The sequence below is a fragment of the Amblyraja radiata genome, chromosome 9 (assembly GCF_010909765.2).
Source record: "Amblyraja radiata isolate CabotCenter1 chromosome 9, sAmbRad1.1.pri, whole genome shotgun sequence".
Lineage (NCBI taxonomy): Eukaryota > Metazoa > Chordata > Chondrichthyes > Rajiformes > Rajidae > Amblyraja > Amblyraja radiata.
Genome location: NC_045964.1, coordinates 10,632,097 through 10,653,724, shown reverse-complemented (window position 1 = coordinate 10,653,724; position 21,628 = coordinate 10,632,097). Strand labels below are relative to the sequence as shown.

Here is a 21,628-nt window from a genome sequence, read left to right as displayed (position 1 = left end):
AAAGAGTCAGTATTAATGGATTTCATTTGGCAGAGCACAGAGTAGGGGATGAAGGAGCCAAATCCTTCAATAACTGGCATGTTCCAAGGGGTGGAGTGTGACAGGCTCCCTTGTTGAATGGTGCTCGGCAAAAGGGAAATGAAAGTCTTGTCACTTTGAAGAAAGTGCAAGGTCGCCAGGGAGGAAATTAATAAAATCCGTGGCCTGTTAGATCGGGCTGATTCAATGCCTGAGCCTGAGGGGGGGGGGGAGAGTGAGGTGAGCCAACGCTACCCAGTCTCAGCGGAGAATGAACCTGTCACCTCGAGGGAGGCAGCTCCGAGATCCTGCAGAGGTGTATAAGATCAGGAGAGGAACAGATCGGGTAGATGCACACAGTCTCTTGCCCAGAGCAGGGGAACCGAGGACCAGAGGCCATAGGTTTAAGGTGCAGGGGAAAAGATTTAATAGGAATCCGAGGTGTAACTTTTTCATACAAAGGGTGGTGGGTGTGTGGAACAAGCTGCCAGAGGAGGTAGTTGAGGCTGGGACTATCGCAACATTTAAGAAACAGTTAGACAGGTACATGGATAGGACAGGTTTGGAGGGATATGGGCCAAACGCGGGCAGGTGGGACTATTCTAGCTGGTGTAGCTATTGGGACATGTTGGGTCAAAGGGCCTATTTCCCCACTGTATTACTCTATGACTATGATTCTATTTCTTTACTTCTTAACAGGAAGACTGTGGTGCAGCTGGTAGAGCTGCAGCCTCACAGCGCCAGAGATATGCTTTCGATCCTGACCGAGTGCTGTCTGTGTGGAGTTTACACATTCTCCCTGTGACCGTGTGGGTTTCCTCTGGGTGCTCCAGTTTCCTCCCACATCCTGGGTTTATAGGTTAACTGGCCACTGTAAATTGCTCCGTGCGTGTAGTAAGTGGATGCGAAAGTGGGATAACATAGAACAAGGGTGAATGAGTGAACAACGGTTAGCATAGACGTGATGGGCTGAAGGGCCTGTTTCCATGCTGTATCTCACAATCAATTGGTCAATCAATCAATCTGCAGCTGTGTTTGACCTGCACTGTCCTTCCAACCAACGTGAGCAGAATCTCAAAAAGATTCCCTTGTGCGATGTTTGTTTTTGAGGAGTGAGAGTATGAGGTGTGCTCTCGATGCTAGGAAACAGAGTGGAGAATATTATCGAGCACAAGACAGGGAATCCTGAGGCTCCATTGCTCGTAGATTTAGCAATGATATCAGATTTCCTCACCACCTCGCTTGCCTGATGATATTCTTTAGGTTGATATAGCATCGTAGAGTCATACAGTGTGGAAACAGGCCCTTCGGCCCAACTTGCCCACTCTGACCAGTATGCCCCATCTCCACTAAACCCACCTTGGCCCATATTCCTCTCAACCTGTTCTATACATGTACCTGTCTAAATGTTTCTTAAAGATTGCGATAGTACCTGCCTCAACTACCTCCTCCGGCAGCTCATTCCACCCACCCACCACCCTTTGTGTAACATGTTTTCCCCTCAAGTTCCTATGAAATCTTTCCCCCCTCACCTTAAACCTTTGTCCTCTAAGTCCTCTGACCAATTCCCCTAATCTGGGCAAAAGACTCTGTGCATTTACCATATCTATTCTTCTCGTGATATTGTACACGATTTTGTTGTTCATTTCCCCCATAATTGTTGGCAACTATTCACCCATTGAACCACATCTCATGTACCTGTTCTGATGGCCCGCATCAACACACACGAATCAGGGAAGAGCATTGTCAGATAATTGTCCTTTCCATTTCAATCTGCCCATGACACTAGCTTACTGGGCACTGACAAGGAGGGGTTGGTATTTAGTCTGGGTTTTGGTTACACCTCATTCGATGGACACAGAGTGTTTATTCGAACCCTATCAGACACAGATAGACACAAAAAGCTGGAGTAACTCAATGGGTCAAATAGCATCTCTGGAGAAAAGGAATGAGTGACGTTTCGGGTCGAGACCCTTCTTCAGACTTGAGTAAGGTTGAACTAAGTATTGTGGCTTGCACTATTACACTCAGCCCGCCTGAACCAACCTGATCTCCCAGTTGCTAAACACTTTAATTCTCCTTCCCATTCCCACACTGACCTTTCTGTCCTCGGTCTCCTCCATTGTCAGAGTGAGGCTAAACGCAAATTGGCAGAACAGCATCTCATATTTCGCTTGGGCAGATATGATCATGGGCAGATATGATCATGGGCAGATATGATCATGGCTGATCATCCACAATCAGTACCCCGTTCCTGCTTTCTCCCCATATCCCCTGACTCCGCTATCCTTTAGAGCTCTATCAAGCTCTCTCTTTGGCAAGATGTGAGTAAGTCTCTGTGTCTCCAAGTGCCATTGGCTCATGGGTTTGACGCTGCAGATTACTGCTCACACCTCGGCCAAGCCTGATTTCAGAGCCGGGCTCAAAGTGCTGGAGTAACTCAGCGGGTCAGGCAGCATCTCTGCAGAAAAAGGATGGATGATGTTTCAGGTCGGGACTCTTCCTCGGACTTCGGGCAGTCTGAACAAGGATCCCGAACCAAAACATCGCCCATCCTTTTTCTACAGAGATGCTTCCTGTCCCACTGTGTAACTCCTGCAATTTGGGTCTATCTTTGGTGTACACCAGCATCTGCAGTTCTTTGTTTCTCCACTGATTTCAGTCCGGCTGAACCTGCCTGACCTCCCGTTTGCTAAACAATTTAATTCTCTGTCCCATTCCCACGCAGAGCTTTCTGTCCTCGGTCTCCTCCATTGTCGGAGTGAGGCTAAACGGAAATTGGAGGAACAGCATTTCATATTTCGTTTGGGCAGCTTGGGTGGTATGAATATTGATTTCTCTCACTTCAGGTAGCCCCGGCATTCCCTCTCTCTCTATCCCTCCCCCATCCAAGTTGCACCATCTTCTCATTTTCACCCAACAAACAACTAACAATAGCCTAGGTACACAAAATTGCTGGGGAAACTCAGCGGGTGCAGCAGCATCTATGGAGCGAAGGAAATAGGCGACGTTTCGGGCCGAAACCCTTCTTCAGACTGATCGTGAGTGGGGGGGCCAGGGACAAGAAAGGAAAAAGGAGGAGGAGCCCGAAGGCTGGGGGATGGGAGGAGACAGCAGGGGGACTGAGGAAGGGGAGGAGATAGCAAGGACTAACAAAATTGGGAGAATTCGATGTTCATGCCCCCAGGATGCAGACTCCCCAAGCGGAATATGAGGTACTGTTCCTCCAATTTCCGGTGCTGCTCGCTGTGGCCATGGAGGAGACCCAGGACAGAGAGGTCGGAGACGGAGTGGGAGGGGGAGTTGAAGTGCTGAGTTTGGTCTCACCGATATAGATCAGCTGACATCTAGAGCAGCGGATGCAATAGATGAGGTTGGAGGAGATGCAGGTAAACCTCTGTCGCACCTGGAACGACTGCTTGGGTCCTTGAACGGGTTCTTCAGACTGAAGAAGGGTTTCGGCCCGAAACGTCGCCTATTTCCTTCACTCCATAGATGCTGCTGCACCCGCTGAGTTTCCCCAGCAATTTTGTGTACCTTCGATATTCCAGCATCTGCAGTTCCCTTTTGAACAACTAACAATGGCCTGTTTCCTTTATCATCATTACTTTTTTACATATCTTTTATTCATTGATCTTTATCTCTACATCATTGTCTATATCTCTGGTTTCCCTTATGCCTAACCAGTATGAAGCAAAGATGCCTCGACCCGAAAACGGGTCTCGACCAAAAAACTTGTCTCGACCCGAAACCCCACCCTTTCCTTCTCTCCAGTGACACTGCCTGTCCCGTGAGTTACTCCAGCTTTTTGTGTCCATCTTCGGTTTAAACCAGCATCTGCAGTTCCTTCCTATATTATTATGATCTTGTTTACTTAGTATATAACTGATAAAATATTGGATATTTATTTGTTGTGTTGTGGATTTAACAGCTGGCTCCCATTCTGAGGAAATTACAGTCTCCACATGATAGGAATTCCTAAACGCACTTCAATTAATGTTTCCTCCTTGCAATAATGCCATTTGTCTCTGGGGTGCTTGGAGTGAGAGCGGCTCTCGTTTCGGTAGTTGGTTGCTCTGAATCAAATTGCACCTGTAACTCGATGTAACATTCTGCTTGGGCTCTGCCTGATGGCTTACCAGGCAAACATCTCATCTAAGGCAACGATCATAAGGTCATAAGAGTTTGGAGCAGAATTAGGCCATTCGGCCCATCAAATCTACTCCACTATTCAACTATGGCTGATCTATCTCTCCTTCCTAACTCCATTCTCTTGCCTTCTCCCCATAACCCCTGACACCCGTACTAATAAAGAATCTATCTATCTGCCTTAAAAATATCAATTGACTTGTCCTCCACAGCCTACTCTGGCAAAGAATTCCACAGATTCACCACCCTAAAGAAATTCCTCCTCATCTCCTTCCTAAAATAGCATCCTTTAATTCTGAGGTTATGACCTCTAGTCCTAGACTCTCCCACCAGTGGAAACATTCTTTCCACATCCACTCTATCTATGCCTTTCATTATTCTGTAAGTTTCAATGAGGTCCCCGTCAACCTTCTAAACTCCAGCGATTATAAATACATGGGCCAGGATATGCCTCCTTGCCACCTTCCCCTCAGTTAACAATGAACCATTCTACATTTCCATATCATCGCCTACTTTGATCTGTCATTTTCATACCTTACCCTTCCACTTCTCTAGACTTCCTCTGCCCTGACTCTCAGGCTGAAGAAGGGTCTCGACCCAAAACATCACCCATTCGTTCTCTCCAGAGATGCTGCCTGTCCCGCTGAGTTACTTCCAGCATTTTGAGTCAATCTTTAGTGTGGAGGTAATTTTGTTTCATATCTAACTTGTTTTATTCATCCGGCGGCATTTGATGAGATAATCTCGATTTAGAATGTAGATAATATTGAGGTTCACGCTGGTTCTAATCTGTACTGTACAACGTTGAGAGTGTTGAATAGGATTGTATAGCCAGAGCTTTATTCCATATCTAGATCATGCTGTTGTTAACCCAATAGTGTGAGATAAGGTAGTCATAGAGGGAACTTTATTTAGTTTCTTCACTGCACTGTAGGTTATTGGGTGGTAGAGTCATAGTTATACAGCATGGAAACAGGCCATTCAGCCCAACTGTGTAGGAAGGAACTGCAGATGCTGGTTTAAAGCGAAGATAGATATAAAATGCTGGAGTAACAGGCAGTATCTCTGAAGAGAAGGGATGGGTGACATTTCAAACCGTGGGTCTCGGACCGAAACGTGACCCATTCCTTCTCTCCAGAGATGCTGCCTGCTCCGCTGAGTTACTCCAGCATTTTGTGTCTACCTTCAGCCCAACTCGTCCGTACCGACCAAGATGTCCACCAGAGCTTGTTCCAATTGTATATGCATAGGGTGTGTTGGTTGGGATTGTGCACAGAGAGCTTTGTTGCATATCTAACAGTGTTTGATAAGGTGGTCTAGGTGGGCGCATCACTCCATTTCAACCTGTGCTGGACCTGCATCTGGTAGTGTAGGATGTTGAGGGCCTAAGATCCCATGGAGATGATACTGGGCATTTTCTCATGACTTGGTGTGTCCCCATCATGCTTACAACAACGCATGCTTATTCACTGTCTCTAATGGACGCCAAATGTCTCCAGCTGGTCACCAGAGCAAAGTTATGAAACGATACTTGATTTATGCCAGGAGAGCAATTGATCAGCCAATGGTCATAAATTATCTCTCACAGTCCACCTTGAAGCTTACAAACTCCACCTCACTGACTACAAAGATGCCCTCATTGCTGCAAAATCTGCCTACCTCTCCTCCATATTCACCGATCCCTGCCTAAACCACAGAACCCTCTTCTCCACAGTGGGCAACCTCCTCAAGCCTCGAGCCAACACTCTCCCTACCTCTACTCCGGGTCTCTGCAACTCATTCCTCCACTTTTTCGCTGATAAAATCAGCACCATCTATCAATCTTTATCCCCTGTACCCGACTCCCCAGCATCTACTCCACCACCTACCAAGGCCCCTCCTTTCAACATCTCCACTGACCTCCTTACCCCTCCTCCACACTGCTTCCTCTCCCAGTTTGACCTGGTCACCCCTATTGAAATCTCCAAACTCATCAGCTCTTCCAAACCCACTACCTGCTCCCTCGACCCTCTCCCCACTCCCCTGCTGAAGTCCTGCCTCCCCGTTCTCTGCCCCTACCTCACTAATCTCTTCAACTCCTCATTGTCCCAAGGAATTGTCCCCTCCGCTTTCAAAACTGCTGCTGTTACACCAATCTTAAAGAAACCTGGTCTTGATCCCTCCTCTCTCATTAACTACCGCCCAATCTCAAACCTCCCCTTTCTTTCAAAAACCCTGGAGCGTATCGTTGCGTCGCAACTTCATTCCCACCTCCTTGCGTATAACCTACTTGAACCCCTCCAATCTGGCTTTCGCCCCCTCCATAGCACAGAAACTGCTCTCCTCAAAGTCCTCAACGACCTCCTCACCTCTGCTGACACTGGTTCCCTCAACATCCTCATCCTCCTTGACCTGAGCGCAGCCTTCGATACAGTGAATCATAACATCCTGCTCACCAGACTCAAATACCTCGGCATTGAAGGCTCTGCACTCAGCTGGCTCCGTTCCTACCTTTCCAACAGATCCCACTTCATCTCTCTCCACAACCACACCTCTGCTAGAGCCACAGTCACTCAAGGCGTTCCCCAAGGCTCCGTACTCGGCCCCCTCCTCTTCATCATCTACATCTTCCCCCTTGGTCAGATATTCCGCCACTTCAACCTGGACTTCCACTGTTACGCTGACGACACCCAGATCTACCTTGGCACCAAATCCCCCCACAACCCCCCCTCTCCCATATCAACTCCTGTTTGTCAGCTATAAAAACCTGAATGCAACATAATTTCCTCAAACTCAACAGCGATAAGACAGAATTCCTCCTCATAGGCTCCAAAGCCACACTCAGCAAAATCAATAACCCCACTCTCACCATCGACGGCACCACTGTCTCCCCATCTCCCCAGGCCCGCAACCTTGGCGTGAATTTTGATTCCACCCTCTCCCTTGAGCCTCACATCTGCCATGTCATTAAAACCTCCTTCTTTCATCTCCGCAACATCGCCAAACTCAGACCCTCTCTCACACCTCCCGCTGCTGAAAGACTCATCCATGCCTTCATCTCCTCCCGACTGGACTACTGCAACTCACTTCTCCTTGGCATCAGCTCCACCTACATCAACCGACTCCAACTGGTCCAGAACGCAGCCGCCCGACTCATCACCCACACCAAATCCTGACATCACATCACTCCAGTCCTCAAACAACTTCACTGGCTTCCCATCTCCCACCGGATCAACTACAAAATCCTGATCCTCACCTACAAAGCCCTCCACCATCTGGCCCCCCCATATCTCACTGACCTCCTCTCCCCCTACCAACCCTCACGGTCCCTCAGATCCACATCAGCCGGTCTCCTCTCCATCCACAAGTCCAACCTCCGCAGTTTTGGGGACAGAGCCTTCTCCAGGGCAGCTCCCAGGCTCTGGAACTCCCTCCCCCAACTGATCCGCAATTCCGTGTCCCTCACCATCTTCCAGTCCCGCCTCAAGACCCATCTCTTCACCTCTGCCTATCCTTAGCCCCATGTCCCCGTCCCTTTTCATCTGTGCATTAATTGCCTCATACTGTGTTTTGTATTGAATTCTGTCTTTACTTTGTGTACTAGTCATGTCTCTACTATTTATTTCATTCCCCTTACATGTTTTTCCTCTACTTGCTAAATTTTTGTAAGGTGTCCTTGAGACTCTTGAAAGGCGCCCATAAATAAAATTTATTATTATTATTATTAAGTATCGTTTCATAACTTTGCTCCGGTGACCAGCTGGAGACATTTGGCGTCCATTTTTTTATGACTCATAAAACACAAGTTACATGAAACATCAAATTAAAGTGACGAGTGGAAAGGATTGGGGATGTGCAAAGATTGGGGAGGGGAGTTAGTCTCAGTCTACCCTACGACAGAAGGGGGAGGAGTTGTACAGTTTGATAGCCACAGGGAAAAATGATTTCCTGTGGCGTTCTGTGCTGCATCTTGGTGGAACCAGTCTGTTGCTGAAGGTGCTCCTTGGGTTGGCAAAGTGTGTCATGGAGGGGGTGAGCTGTATTGTCCAAGATGCTCCGCAGTTTGAGGAGCATCCTCCCCTCCACCATCACCTCCCATGAATCCAACTCCGCCCCCAGGTCGGAGCCAGCCTTCCTGATGAGCTTGTTGTTCCTGTTGCCCCAGCACACGCCAGCGAAGGAGATGGCACTGGCTACCACTGGCTAAACCCACATCCGATAGGAAAACTCAATCAAAGAGTAGAATCCCAAAACAGAAAGAGGTGGAGGGAGAGAGAGCAAGAGATGAGAATGAGGATTCCAGAGCTTATGCTTCAGCAGTGGAAGAAATGGATATCAGTGGTGAACCCAACTACACTTCCCATCATGTGTAGGAAGGAAGTGCACATGCTAGTTTACACCGAAGATGGACACAAAATGCTGGAGTAACTCAGCAGGACAGGCAGCATATCTTGATAGAAGTGATGGATGATGTTTCGCGTCAAGACCCTTCTTCAGACTGAGAGTCAGGGGGGACGGAGACACAGAGATAAGGAATTGTAAGGTGTGAAAACGAGACATTGAAAGAGATGGGGGATCAAGGAAAATGTAAAGGAGATCAATAGACAATAGACAATGGACAGTAGTAGCCAGCACCGCCATTCAATGTGATCATGGCTGATCATCCCCAATCAATTCCTGCCTTCTCCCCATGTCCCCTGACACCGCTATCTTTAAGAGCCCTATCTAGCTCTCTCTTGAAAGTATCCAGAGAACCAGCCTCCACCGCCCTCTGAGGCAGAGAATTCCACACTCACAACTCTGTGTGAAAAAGTGTTTCTTCATCTCCGTTCTAAATGGCTTACCCCGAATTCTTAAACTGTGGCCCCTGGTTCTCCCAACATCGGGAACATGTTTCCTGCTTCTAGCGTGTTTAAACCCTTTATAATCTTATATGTTTCAATAAGAATCCCTCTCATCCTTCTAAATTCCAGAGTATACTAGCCCAGCCGATCCATTCCCTCAGCATATGACAGTCCCGCCATCCCGGGAATTAACCTTGTGAACCTACGCTGCACTCCCTCAATAGCAAAAATGTCCTTCCTCAAATTAGGGGACCAAAACTGCACACAGTACTCCAGGTGTGGTCTCACTAGGGCCCTGTACAACTGCAGAAGGACCTCTTTGCTCCTATACCCAACTCCTCCTGTAATGAAGGCCAACATGCCATTCGCTTTCTTTACTGCCTGCTGTACCTGCATGCTTACTTTCATTGTTAGTTCATTATCCCTGTGTCTCCCTCTCCCCTGACTCTCAATCTGAAGAAGGGTCTCGACCCGAAACATCAGCCATTCCTTCTCTCCAGAGATGCTGCCTGTCCGGCTGAGTTACTCCAACATTTTGTGCCTACACTTCCCAATGTGGATGTGAAAATGCTGCCTGATAACTTTAATGAATGGGAAACATGTTTATATCATTTGTTTGACTTGGGTCACATGTTTACCCTGCTATTCAGTCAGAGCATGACCGATTCAACTGCACTAAAAACTATTTCCCTGCCCTCACCCATAAACCACGATTCCCTTGTTGTTAAAAATATACCTCATCTTTGATTCAACCTCCCCCAGCCTTCTTGGGCCAGGTATTCTCAAGACTCACAACCTTTCGGGTGAAGAAATTTTCCTCATTTCGGTCTTATCCTGAGACTCCACGCTCTATCCTAGACTCCTCCTTGGCTCAAATATACTGCTAGCATTTACAGTGACGAGCGCTCTCGGGATCCTGTGTGTTTTAATACGATAGCCTACTGAACTTCAATAGGTACAAATCAAACCTCTCACAAGACAATAATAATAATAATAATGGATGGGATTTATATAGCGCCTTTCTAATACTCAAGGCGCTTTACATTGCATTATTCATTCACTCCTCAGTCACACTCGGTGGTGGTGAGCTACTTCTGTAGCCACAGCTGCCCTGGGGCAGACTGACGGAAGCGTGGCTGCCATTCTGCGCCTACGGCCCCTCCGACCACCACCAATCACTCACACACATTCACACACATTCACACACAGGCAAAGGTGGGTGAAGTGTCTTGCCCAAGGACACAACGACAGTATGCACTCCAAGCGGGATTCGAACCGGCTACCTTCCGGTCGCCAGCCGAACACTTAGCCCATTGTGCCATCTGTCGTCCCACAAGACCATCCCTATGTGGCTGGGATTCGCCCTGTGAATCTTTTCTGAATTACTTAGGTCTCTTGAAGACACAGCAGCTTGTTGGTGCAGCTACTAGAGCCATTTGTCCATCAATTCTGACCCTGGCTGCTGTCTGTGTGGAGTTTGCATGTTCTCTATATGTTTGCATGGGTTTTGTATGATTGTTCAAGTTTCCTCCCTCATCCCAAAGATGTACAGGTTGGTGGGTTAATTGGCCCCTGTCAACGGTCCCGAGCTTGTCGGCGAGCGGTAGAATCTGGGGGTAGCTGATGAGAATTGAAGGAGAATAAAATATGACCAGTGTAAGTGGGTTGGCAGAGACATAGTGGGCCGAAGGGTCTGTTTCCTTGCTCTCTGATTCCATGATTCTGCAACAGCCAATTTTGGGATGTTGATTCTGTCTCCGCTTCTTGGCAATACGGCCCTATCCTAAAGCCAGAGAAGCATCCTGTCAGGATCCGGTCGGACATATCTGCCACCATTGCCTCGGTGATATTTCTGAGACAGAGTGCCCATTTAAACTTTGACACCGGCCCAGTTTTGCGTGGTGAGTCCCCCCCCCACTTATAGCGAGAACCCGATCGGCTTCCCACTCTCACTGCGCCATTCCTGCATCCCGCAGACTTCCGGACTGATGTGCCGGGATCGGATTCGAACCCAACCTCCTGAGACTGATGCAGATCAGAAACACCAGCAACGGCGGCCGATTAAATGTCGACACAGCTAGTCTTCCAGTGGTCGGCCCACCCGGTCCCTCGAGAGTGCGCTCCAGCACACTTGGCAAGTATGACAGGAAAGGCAGCTAATGATATCCTGGAGATGTGAGCTGGAAGGAACACTTCCAATTTGGGAAAAGCTTGCCTCCGGCTCTTTGTTTTGACAGGGAGAAACTATTACACGCACCAATTACAACTGGAGTCTGAGCTTTCTGCATCGTCCAGAAGGCTCAGACTCTGGGAAGAGAGACTGGAGAAATCTCTGGAAGACATTCATAGGGCAATCGACCCCTCCGAGAAACTCCCACCCAGTTCCGACCAACCGTGGATAACCTGGCACAGTCTCAACAGACTGTGGACAGGCACGGAGGAGGGGCAAATCGAACATGCTGAAGTGGGGATGTGGTGAAGATGCGGCAGACTGCCTGTGCGGACGGGGCCTCAAGACGGTGGGACATCTCCTGAGCTGTGACATGCTGCATGACACATGCACTGTAAAGGGCCTGTCCCAACTGGGCGTCATTTGCGCGTCACGCAGGTGGCGCGCGAAGATTTTGTGAATCTGGGGCACCGCGCGCAACCGCGCGTCACAGCCTACGTCAGCACGCACCATGCGCGCGTAACGCATGCCATGCGCGCATCACGTGCGCATCATGACGTGCGAGTCGTGCATCATGACGCGTAAATTATGTCGCGTAAATGACGCGCAAATGACGCCCAAGTGGAACAGGCCCTTAAAGGACCTTGCAGAGGCCAACAATGGGGCACTAAAGTTTGCTCGAGATTGGCAAACAGTTGTGTGATGACACGAAAACAAGACAGGACACTTGTACGCTCTGGAGTTTAGAAGGATGAGAGGATATCTCATTGAAACATATAAGATTGTTAAGGGTTTGGACACGCTAAAGGCAGGAAACATGTTCCCGATGTTGGGGGAATCCAGAACCAGGGGCCACAGTTTAAGAATAAGGAGTAAGCCATTTAGAACGGAGACGAGGAAACACTTTTCCCACAGAGAGTGGTGAGTCTGTGGAATTCTCTGCCTCAGAGGGCGGTGGAGGCAGGTTCTCTGGATACTTTCAAGAGAGAGCTAGATAGGGCTCTTAAAAATAGCGGAGTCAGGGGATATGGGGAGAAGGCAGGAACGGGGTACTGATTGGGGATGATCAGCCATGATCACATTGAATGTCGGTGCTGGCTCGAAGGGCCGAATGGCCTACTCCTGCACCTATTGTCTATTGTCTATTGTCTATTGAAAAAAAACAAAAACAAAATGGAAACAAAAGTTACTAAAGATTGGGGGACATCTCCCAATTAGTTACCCATCAGTGCATTTAATGTGGATGGTTTTTACGAGGATGAGGTGGATGAGGGGTGATCTTATAGAGGTGTATACGATCATGAGAAGAATAGATTGGTTCGAGGCGCAGAGTCTCTTGCCCATAATAGATGAATCGAGGACCAGAAGAGATAGATTTAAGGTGAAGGGGAAAAGATGTTAGGAATCTGAGGGGTAACTTTTTCACACAAAGGGTGGTGGGTGTATGGAACAAGTTGCCAGAGGAGGTAGTTGAGGCTGGAACTATCCCAACATTTAAGAAGCAATTAGACAGGTACATGGATAGGACAGGTTTGGAGGGATATGGACCAAATATAGTGTAGCTGGGACATGTTGGCCAGTGTGGGCTGATTCACTCTATGACTCTATGACATGTTTTCCAATACTGGATTGGACTAGTCTCAGTTAGCGACGCCAATACCTCTCGTTGCTTGAGGGGGAAGGTTTCTTTCCGATGGCAGATGCAATTAGGAACAACCGTAGATCGTATATGTTGAATCGTGTCAAGTGGAAGCTCTCCAATTGTTTTGCTCAGTCTGAATGTTGGCAATCCTCCTGTTGGAGCCGCCCACAGACTGGGGCAGCGAAAGGCTCCCACAAGCTTGGCTGAGGATAATATCACAATTCCCGAGGCATCGGCCTGGCTGCGATCAATGCACAGGAAGTTCATGGAGAGAGCTGAGGTTTTATGCTGTGACTTCTCTGAGAAATTATTATCCAATTCCTTTCGTCAGTTTGACAAAGAAGAAATATATTTCATTTGTTGGGAAACTGACGAGGAAAAATTGTCAAGATGGAATCTTGTATCAACAGCTTATATTGCCGAAAGATTTTGAAACAGCTTTGTATTAAGTGTGATGGAGCTGTTTTTCAGTCCTTATTAAATATTTCTTTATAAGCAAAATTGGGGACAAGAGAAGATATTGTTGGGGCCTTATTGAAGATCTTTGTATCGTCTTGCCACAGGAGGACCGGAGATCAATGAATATTATTCCATTCTTTAAGAAGGAATATAGGGATAATCAAGGAAATTCTCGACTAGTAAGCCTCACATGCTGTAGTAGGGACATTTTTGGAGAGGATTTACTTGCATTTGGGGGAGAATGGGCTAATTAGGAACAGTCAGTGTGGTTTTGTGAGGGGCAGTTCATGTCTTACAAAGGTATTTGAGTTTGTGAGAAGTTGACAAAACTCCTGTCAGATTAGGAAAAGGGGAGATGCAACGAGACCTGGGTGCCCTTGTACATCAGTCGCTGAAAGTAAGCATGCAGGTACAGCAGGCAGTGAAGAAAGGTAATGGCATGTTGGCCAGCGAGAGGATTTGAGTATAGGAGCAAGGAAGTCCTACTACAGTTGAACAGGGCTCTGGTGAGACCACACCTGGAGTATTGTGTGCAGTTTTGGTCTCCTAATTTGAGAAAAGTCATTATTGCTATTGAGGGAGTGCAGCGTAGGTTCACCAGGTTAATGCCCGGAATGGCGTGACTGACATATGATGAAAGAATGGTGCGACTGGGCTTGTATTCACTGGAATTTAGGATGAGAGGGGATCCTATAGAAACATATTAAGGGATTGGACAGGCTATATGCAGGAAAAATGTTCCCGATGTTGGGGGAGTCCAGAGCCAGGGGTCACGGTTTAAGAATAAGGGGTAGGCCATTTAGGATTGAGATGAGGAAAAACTTTTTCACCCCGAGAGTTGTAAATCTGTGGATTCACTGGAGAACGTGCAAACTCCACACAGATGGCCCCAGAGGGCATGACTGAAGCCCGGTCTCTGGCACCATGATGCAGCAGCTCTACCAGCTGCATCACCGTGCCAGCCTAAGATTTCGACAGCGGCAGCTCAGCCGAGCTCTACCCTCTACATGTAACGGCAGGAGCCATAAGATGGACATCCGATGTCTATTTTGGACAACCGGTGGCGCTTTTGCTAGCAGCCTCCGCCTTCAGTCCGGTATCTTTTTGTTTTTTTGTTATGTTTGAAGAGCGTTTTTTGTGATTTGTTTTATATGTCTTTATGTGGGGGAAGAGGGTACGGTAAGGGGGATACCGTCCTTCAGTCGCTTCCTGTAGAGGATGCGACTATTATTCGAGTCGCGTCCGCGACGCCCCCCCCCCCCCGCAGCCTACCTACTGGATTGGCGCGGCCTTTCCTGCCGGGACCGACCAGAGCTCCAGCAGCAACGGCGGCGGGGCAATGCTGGATACATCGCGGGGCAAGCGATGCCTTACCGGGGATCGCCGTTTGGAGCTCTGGAGTGCTGGGCCTGCTGCACCAACATCGCGGAGCTGTGGTTCGCGGAGCTCCCAACGCAGGCGGCGCTGACCAACATCGCCCGGCTCGGCCTGTGGACTTCAGGAGCCGCGGACTCCGGTGGGAGGTAGCTGATCTGGTGGTCCGGGCCGTTGAGGATGTTCTCCGTCGGGGTTCGGCGTCGGGGTTCCATTGTTCCCGGCGTGAGGGCCTGAGCATCGGGCTGCCCATGGCGGCGACTGCGGGTGCTCGGGAGGCCCCGACCACGGGTGAACATCTGGGAAGATCGGCGGGGAGGCTGGCTGAACTATGGTACCTTCCTTAACTTTGGTGCCGCTGTGGGGTTACGTTGTGTCGTGGACTTCTGTGTTTGTGCTTTTTAAAAATATGTCTTATTTATTTATTATTTATTTTTATGTTACTTGACTGTAAGGAAAACCCATTTCGTTGTCTCTTATGAGATAATAACAATAAATTGAATACAATACAATACAATGACCACAAATTACGGTCGGAGTTTGGAACTTGGAATGAGAGGACACATCCCACCCTCAACCTTGGCGTCCGAATACAGGCCCTGCACAGGTCACCATGAACTCAGCTCAGTGAAGATAACAACCCTGGTCGAGACTTCTAATCCCTCCAGGAATTAAAGACATTGCTCTCAACGGCCAGACAGTCAAAATTTTATTTTAATAGATTTTATTTGAATGCTTAAAAAAAATTTTTTGACGGTAGCTGGGGGAGTGGGAGAAAGGGTTGAGTGAGTGATAGTCAGGGCTCACATAACTGAGGAGCAAAGGCTGCAGATTTTCCATTGAGTCATGGGAAGGAGCTAAGCTTCTGGCAAGGGCCATGTGGCATGACCTCCCTCAGCCGGCCGGGAGTTGAACTTAGTGCAGTTTAGTTTAGAGATACAGCGCGGAAGCAGGCCCTTCGGCCCACCGAGCCCAGCAATCCCCACACATTAACACTATCCTACACACACTAGGGACAATTTTACATTTATACCAAGCCAATTAACCAACAAACCTGTACGTCTTTGGAGCGCGGGAGGAAACCAAAGATCTCAGAGAAAACCCACGCAGTCACGGGGAGAACGTACAAACTCTGTACAGACAGCACCCATAGTTGGGATCAAACCCGGGTCTCTGGCGCTGCAAGTGCTGTATGGCAGCAACTCTACCATTACGCCTCCGTGCTGCCCCTGTGTGTGTATTCTTCTTAGATAGACACAAAAATGCTGGAGTAACTCAGTGGGACAGGCAGCATCTCTGGAGAGAAGGAATGGGTGACGTTTCGGGTTGAGACCCTTCTTCAGACTGAGACTCGGGGGGGGGGGGGGGGGGGAGGGAGACACAGAGATAAGGAATGGCAAGGTGTGATAACGGCAGATTAAAGCAGGAACAAGGAAATGTAGAATGGTTCATTGTTAGCTGAGGGGAAGCTGACAAGGAGGCAAACCATTAGTGTAATTAACCAGAGAAACTAGTTGGGGGACTAGGATGGGGAGGGGCGGAAGTTGTTAAAACGAGACATTGAAGGAGATGCAGATCAAGGAGAATGTTAGCTGGGAGTAGTTGACAACGAAGCATACAGAGATAAAATTTAATCAGGGGGACAGTCAAACTGGCTGGAGAACTGGGAAGGGAAAGGGATGGAGAGAGAGGGAAAGCAAGGATTACTGGAAGTTAGAGAAGTCAACCTCTGGGTTGTAAGCTGTCCAAGGTTGAGCATGATCCATTTGTGTTTATAGATGCTGCTTGACCCGTTGAGTTCCCCCAGTGGTCTGTAAATCAAGCTGAATGTAAGGCTGGTACACAAAATTGCTGGGGAAACTCAGCGGGTGCAGCAGCATCTATGGAGCGAAGGAAATAGGCGACGTTTCGGGCCGAAACCCTTCTTCAGACTGATGGGGGGTGGGGAAAGAAAGAAGGAAAAAGGGAGGAGGAGGAGGAGCCCGAGGGCGGGCGGATGGGAGGGTGGGAGGAGACAGCTAGAGGGTGAAGGAAGGGGAGGAGACAGCACAGGCTAGCCAAATTGGGGGAATTCAATGTTGATGCCATAAGGACGCAAGGACCCCAGACGGAATATGAGGTGCTGTTCCTCCAATTTCCGCTGTTGCTCACTCTGGCAATGGAGGAGACCCAGGACAGAGAGGTCGGATTGGGAATGGGAGGGGGAGTTGAAGTGCTGAGCCACCGGGAGGTCAGGTAGGTTATTGCGGACTGAGCGGAGGTGTTCGGCGAAACGGTCGCCCAACCTACGCTTGGTCTCACCGATGTAAATCAGCTGACATCTAGAGCAGCGGATGCAGTAGATGAGGTTGGAGGAGATACAGGTGAACCTTTGTCGCACCTGGAACGACTGCTTGGGACCTTGAATGGAGTCGAGGGGGGAGGTGAAGGGACAGGTGTTGCATTTCTTGCGGTTGCAACGGAAAGTGCCCGGGGAGGGGGTGGTGCGGGAGGGAAGGGAAGAATTGACGAGGGAGTTGCGGAGGGAGCGGTCTTTGCGGAAGTCAGACATGGGGGGAGATGGGAAGATGTGGCGAGTGGTGGGGTCACGTTGGAGGTGGCGGAAATGGCGGGGATTATGTGTTGTATTTGCCGGCTGGTGGGGTGAAAGGTGAGGACCAGAGGGACTCTGCCCTTGTTGCGTGTGCGGGGATGGGGAGAGAGAGCAGTGTTACGGGGTATGGATGAGACCCTGGTGTGAGCCTCATCTATGGTGGCGGAGGGGAATCCCCGTTCCCTGAAGAACGAGGACATTTCCGATGCCCTGGTATGAAATGTCTCATCCTGGGAACAGATGCGGCGTAGGCGGAGGAATTGGGAGTAGGGGATGGAGTCTTTACAGGGGGCAGGGTGGGAAGACGTGTAGTCCAGATAGCCATGTGAGTCAGTGGGTTTGTAATGTATGTCGGTCAGGAGTCTGTCCCCTGCGATGGAGATGGTGAGGTCAAGGAATGGTAGGGAAGTGTCGGAAATCGTCCAGGTGTATTGGAGTGCCGGATGGAAGTTGGTGGTGAAGTGGATGAAGTCAGTCAGTTGTGTGTGGGTGCAGGAGGTGGCACCAAAGCAGTCATCAATGTAGCGGAGGTAGAGGTCGGGGATGGGGCCCTGGTACGCATCGAACAAGGATTGTTCAACGTACCCGACAAAGAGGCAGGCGTAGCTGGGGCCCATGCGTGTGCCCATAGCTACGCCTTGTGTTTGGAGGAAATGGGAGGAGTCAAATGTAAAGTTATTGAGGGTGAGGACCAACTCCGCTAAGCGGAGGAGAGTGTCAGTGGCTGGGTATAGGAGAGAATGTAAGGCTGTACCAGTTAGTACATGCAGGTGAAGCAGGCAATTAAGAAGGCAAGTGGTATGTTGGCCTGTGTTGCAGGGGGGGTTTAACGCAGTTGTCTTACTACAACTATAGAGGCTTGATGAGCGTTGACCATCTTATCCATTAGCAAGAGAGGGAGAGGGAAGAGTATTTAATTGTCATATGTACCGAAACGGAACAATGATCCTCTTGCATGCAGCAGTATAACAGGTCTGTAAACACAATACTCAATAGGTAATATAAAAAACAAACAAAAAGTTCAATCAATGAGTAGAATAAAGGGGCAGTAGATGTTCACCAGGCTGGTTTCAACAGTGGTAGTGTTGCTGTGTGAGGAGAACTGGACCAGCCTGGAACAGTGGAGTCATAGAGTGATACAGTGTGGAAACAGGCCCTTCGGCCCAACTTGCCCACACCGCCAACATGTCCCAGTTACACGTCCCACCTGCCTGCGCTTGGTCCATATCCCTCCAAACCTGTCCTATCCATGTACCTGTCTAGCTGTTTCTTAATGTTGGGATAGTCCCAGCCTCAACTACCTCCTCTGGCAGCTTGTTCCATACACCCACCACCCTTTGTGTGAAAATGTTACCCCTCAGATTCCTATTAAACGTTGCCTATTTCCTTCGCTCCATAGATGCTGCCTCACCCGCTGAGTTTCTCCAGCATTTTTGTCTACCTTCAATTTTCCAGCATCTGCAATTCCTTCTTAAACCTATTAAATCTTTTCCCCTTCACTAATAATCTTATGACCTCTGGTCCTCAATTACCCTACTCTGGGCAAGAGACTGTTCATCTACCCGATCTATTAATCTCATGATTTTATACACCTCTGTAAGATCACCCCTCATCCTCCTGCGCTCCCAGGAGTAGAGACCCAGCCTACTCAACTACAGCTCAGACCCGCTAGTCCTGGCTACATCCTCATCAATCCTCATGGGTTTTAGAGTCCAGGGGAATGGAAGGAGAACTCACTGAAACGTACTATGTCAACGTGTTGGATCAGATAGCATCTGTGGAGGGAAATGGACAGATGGTGTTTCGGGATAGGATCCCTTTTGGACCCTTCTTCCCCCCCCCCCCCCCCCCCCCCCCCCCCAACACTGATGACCCCTCTGCCAGCCAACCCTTGACCCTCTCCTGACCTTTCCATTTCCAGCTGCTGTTGCAACATCGACCGTCCCCGTAGGTCCTACCTTCTCACTGAGCTGCACAGGCTGGATGCGGGGAGGAGGTTTCAACAGGGCCGAGGAACCTAGGACCTGGGGTCACAGTCCGAGAACCAGGAATCGGCTATTTGGGAAATATTCGCAAAAAGCTGGAGTAACTCAGCGGGACAGGCAGCATCTCTGGAGAGAAGGAATGGGTGACATTTCGGGTCGGGACCCTTCTACAGAGGTCTGAAGAAGGGTCTCAACCCAAAACGTCACCTATTCCACTCCAGAGATGCTGCCTGTCCTGCTGAGTTACTCCAGCTTTTTGTGTCTATCCGGTTTAAACCAGCATCTACAGTTCCTTCCTAACTACATATCGGCTATTCGGGACTGAGGTGAGGCAAAATATCCCCAACCAAAGGGTAGTGAATCTTTGGAATCCCTAACCCACCCCCACTTCTCTTTTCCAACTTTCTCTCCCCTACTCCATCAGCCTGAAGTACGGTCCAAACCTCAAACGACCTCTGTCCATTCCCTTTACAGATGCTGCCTGATTGCTGAGTTCCTCCAGCAATGTTTTGATACAATAACATCTTTGCTTCCATTTCCTGATTCATCTTCCACAGCCAGATCAGTACATAGTGTTTATACATTACTCTCCAATCTTTAGACAGGTCAGTTGTCATGTAATCCAGCGGCTTGGGAAGTACTCCTTCATGTACTCTCTCAAGAGAATCATACACCTCCATGTCTACCAGCGCACATCCAAACATTAACTGAATGGAGTAGGTGATCGTCCTGTAATAAGCATTCCCAATTTACGCTTGGTAGCCTGATTCAATCTATCTATACTATTACTAAGACTCTCATCTTGACCATTTCCTGTCTGTGTGTAATTAAATTTGCGCAAAAATGATCCCCCATAGCACTACGATTGTTCGCCACCTTACTCACCATTCTCCTCTGCTGCAAGTCAAATCAGTTTTTTTCAGATCGGTGAAATAGTACAAAAGTTATGACGGTTTTGAAGGTTCCCCCCCTCCCACACACACCCCCCTCCCACACACACACCCCATCCCCCACAGCCTGCCCCCTCCCCCCCAACCCCCCCTCCCACACACTCCACCCCGCCCCCACCCCCCTCCTCCCCCACACACCTCCTCTCCCCATCCCCCTTCCCCACCCCCGTCCCCACACCCCCCTCCCCCACATACCCCTCCCCCGCACCCCCCCTACCCCACACCCCCATCCCCACCCCCCTCCCCCGCACACCTCCCCTCCCCACACCCCCATCCCCCACACCCCTCTCCCCAGATTGGTGGAACATTTCTTTGGGAGAATGGGTTGCGTTGGGGGAACAGGTGAGTGGTGGAATATTGCATTGGGGAATGGGTTGCGTTGGGGGACCAGGCCTCCCATGTGACTCGGACCCAACGGGTCCCGCTTAGTCTAGTAATATTATAAAACCAGCATTCCTGGTACCATATCTCAGTATCTTTCTCTCTAAAATTCTGGAAACTAGAAATTTTAATTAATAGTTGCGTTTAATTTAGTTTAGAGATACAGCACAGATACATGCCCACTGAGCCTACACCGACCAGCGATCCCCGCACATTAACACCAGCCTACTCACACCAGGGACAATTTACACTTATACCTAGCCAATGAACCTACAAACCTGTACGTCTTTTGAGTGTGGGAGGAAACCGGAGATCTCGGAGGAAACCCACCCGGTCACGGGGAGAACGTACAAACTCCGTACAGACAGCACCCGTAGTCGGGATCGAACCCGGGTCTCTGGCACCGCAAGCGATGTAAGGCAGCAACTCTATCGCTGTGCCATCGTGCCGCCAATTAAATTAATCATTTCATTAAATTAATACAAAACCTTGCCTGGATTAGGTGGTTAGCCTCAAGGAGAGAGGTTTGACAATCTTGGATTGCTTTCTCTGGAACACTGGAGGTTGAGGGGAGACATTAGAATATATAAAATAATGAGAGACATAGATAGGGTAGACAGTCAAAACCTTTTTTCCCAGGTGAAAATGTCAAAGGCTATAAGGCACATTTAAAGGGGCAAGGTTTTTACACAGAGGGTAGTGGATGCCAGGAACTTGCTGCCAGGAGGGGGTGATGGAGGCAGATATGATAGTGGCATTTGAGAAGCTGTTAGAAGGGCACATCGATATGGAGGGATATGGATCATGTACCACGGATGAGATCAATTCATCTTAGCATTATGCTCATCACAGACATTATGGAATGGAGGGCCTGTTCCCTGCTGTGCTGTCAGTCAGAACTGCACGGTGCATGGATTGCATCTGACATATTACTGACTATACACCTTTTCTACAATGCAGGATTTGGTCACATTACAGCACCAGAGACCCCGGGTTTGATCCCGACTATGGGTGCTGTCTGTACGGAGTTTGTACATTCTCCCCTGCGTGGGTTTTCTCCGAGATCTTCGGTTTCCTCCCACAC

General features: G+C 49.0%; 1 long non-coding RNA gene across 1 annotated transcript; it reads right to left on the bottom strand.

The window, feature by feature from the left end:
• Positions 1-2,681: 2,681 nt before the first annotated feature.
• On the bottom strand, positions 2,682-17,874 carry LOC116977310. Its single transcript, XR_004413168.1, has 3 exons — positions 17,864-17,874; positions 7,799-7,801; positions 2,682-2,785 (listed from the first exon to the last, which is right to left on the bottom strand). It is a non-coding gene; the product is annotated as an uncharacterized LOC116977310 (long non-coding RNA).
• Between the last annotated feature and the right edge of the window lie 3,754 nt (positions 17,875-21,628).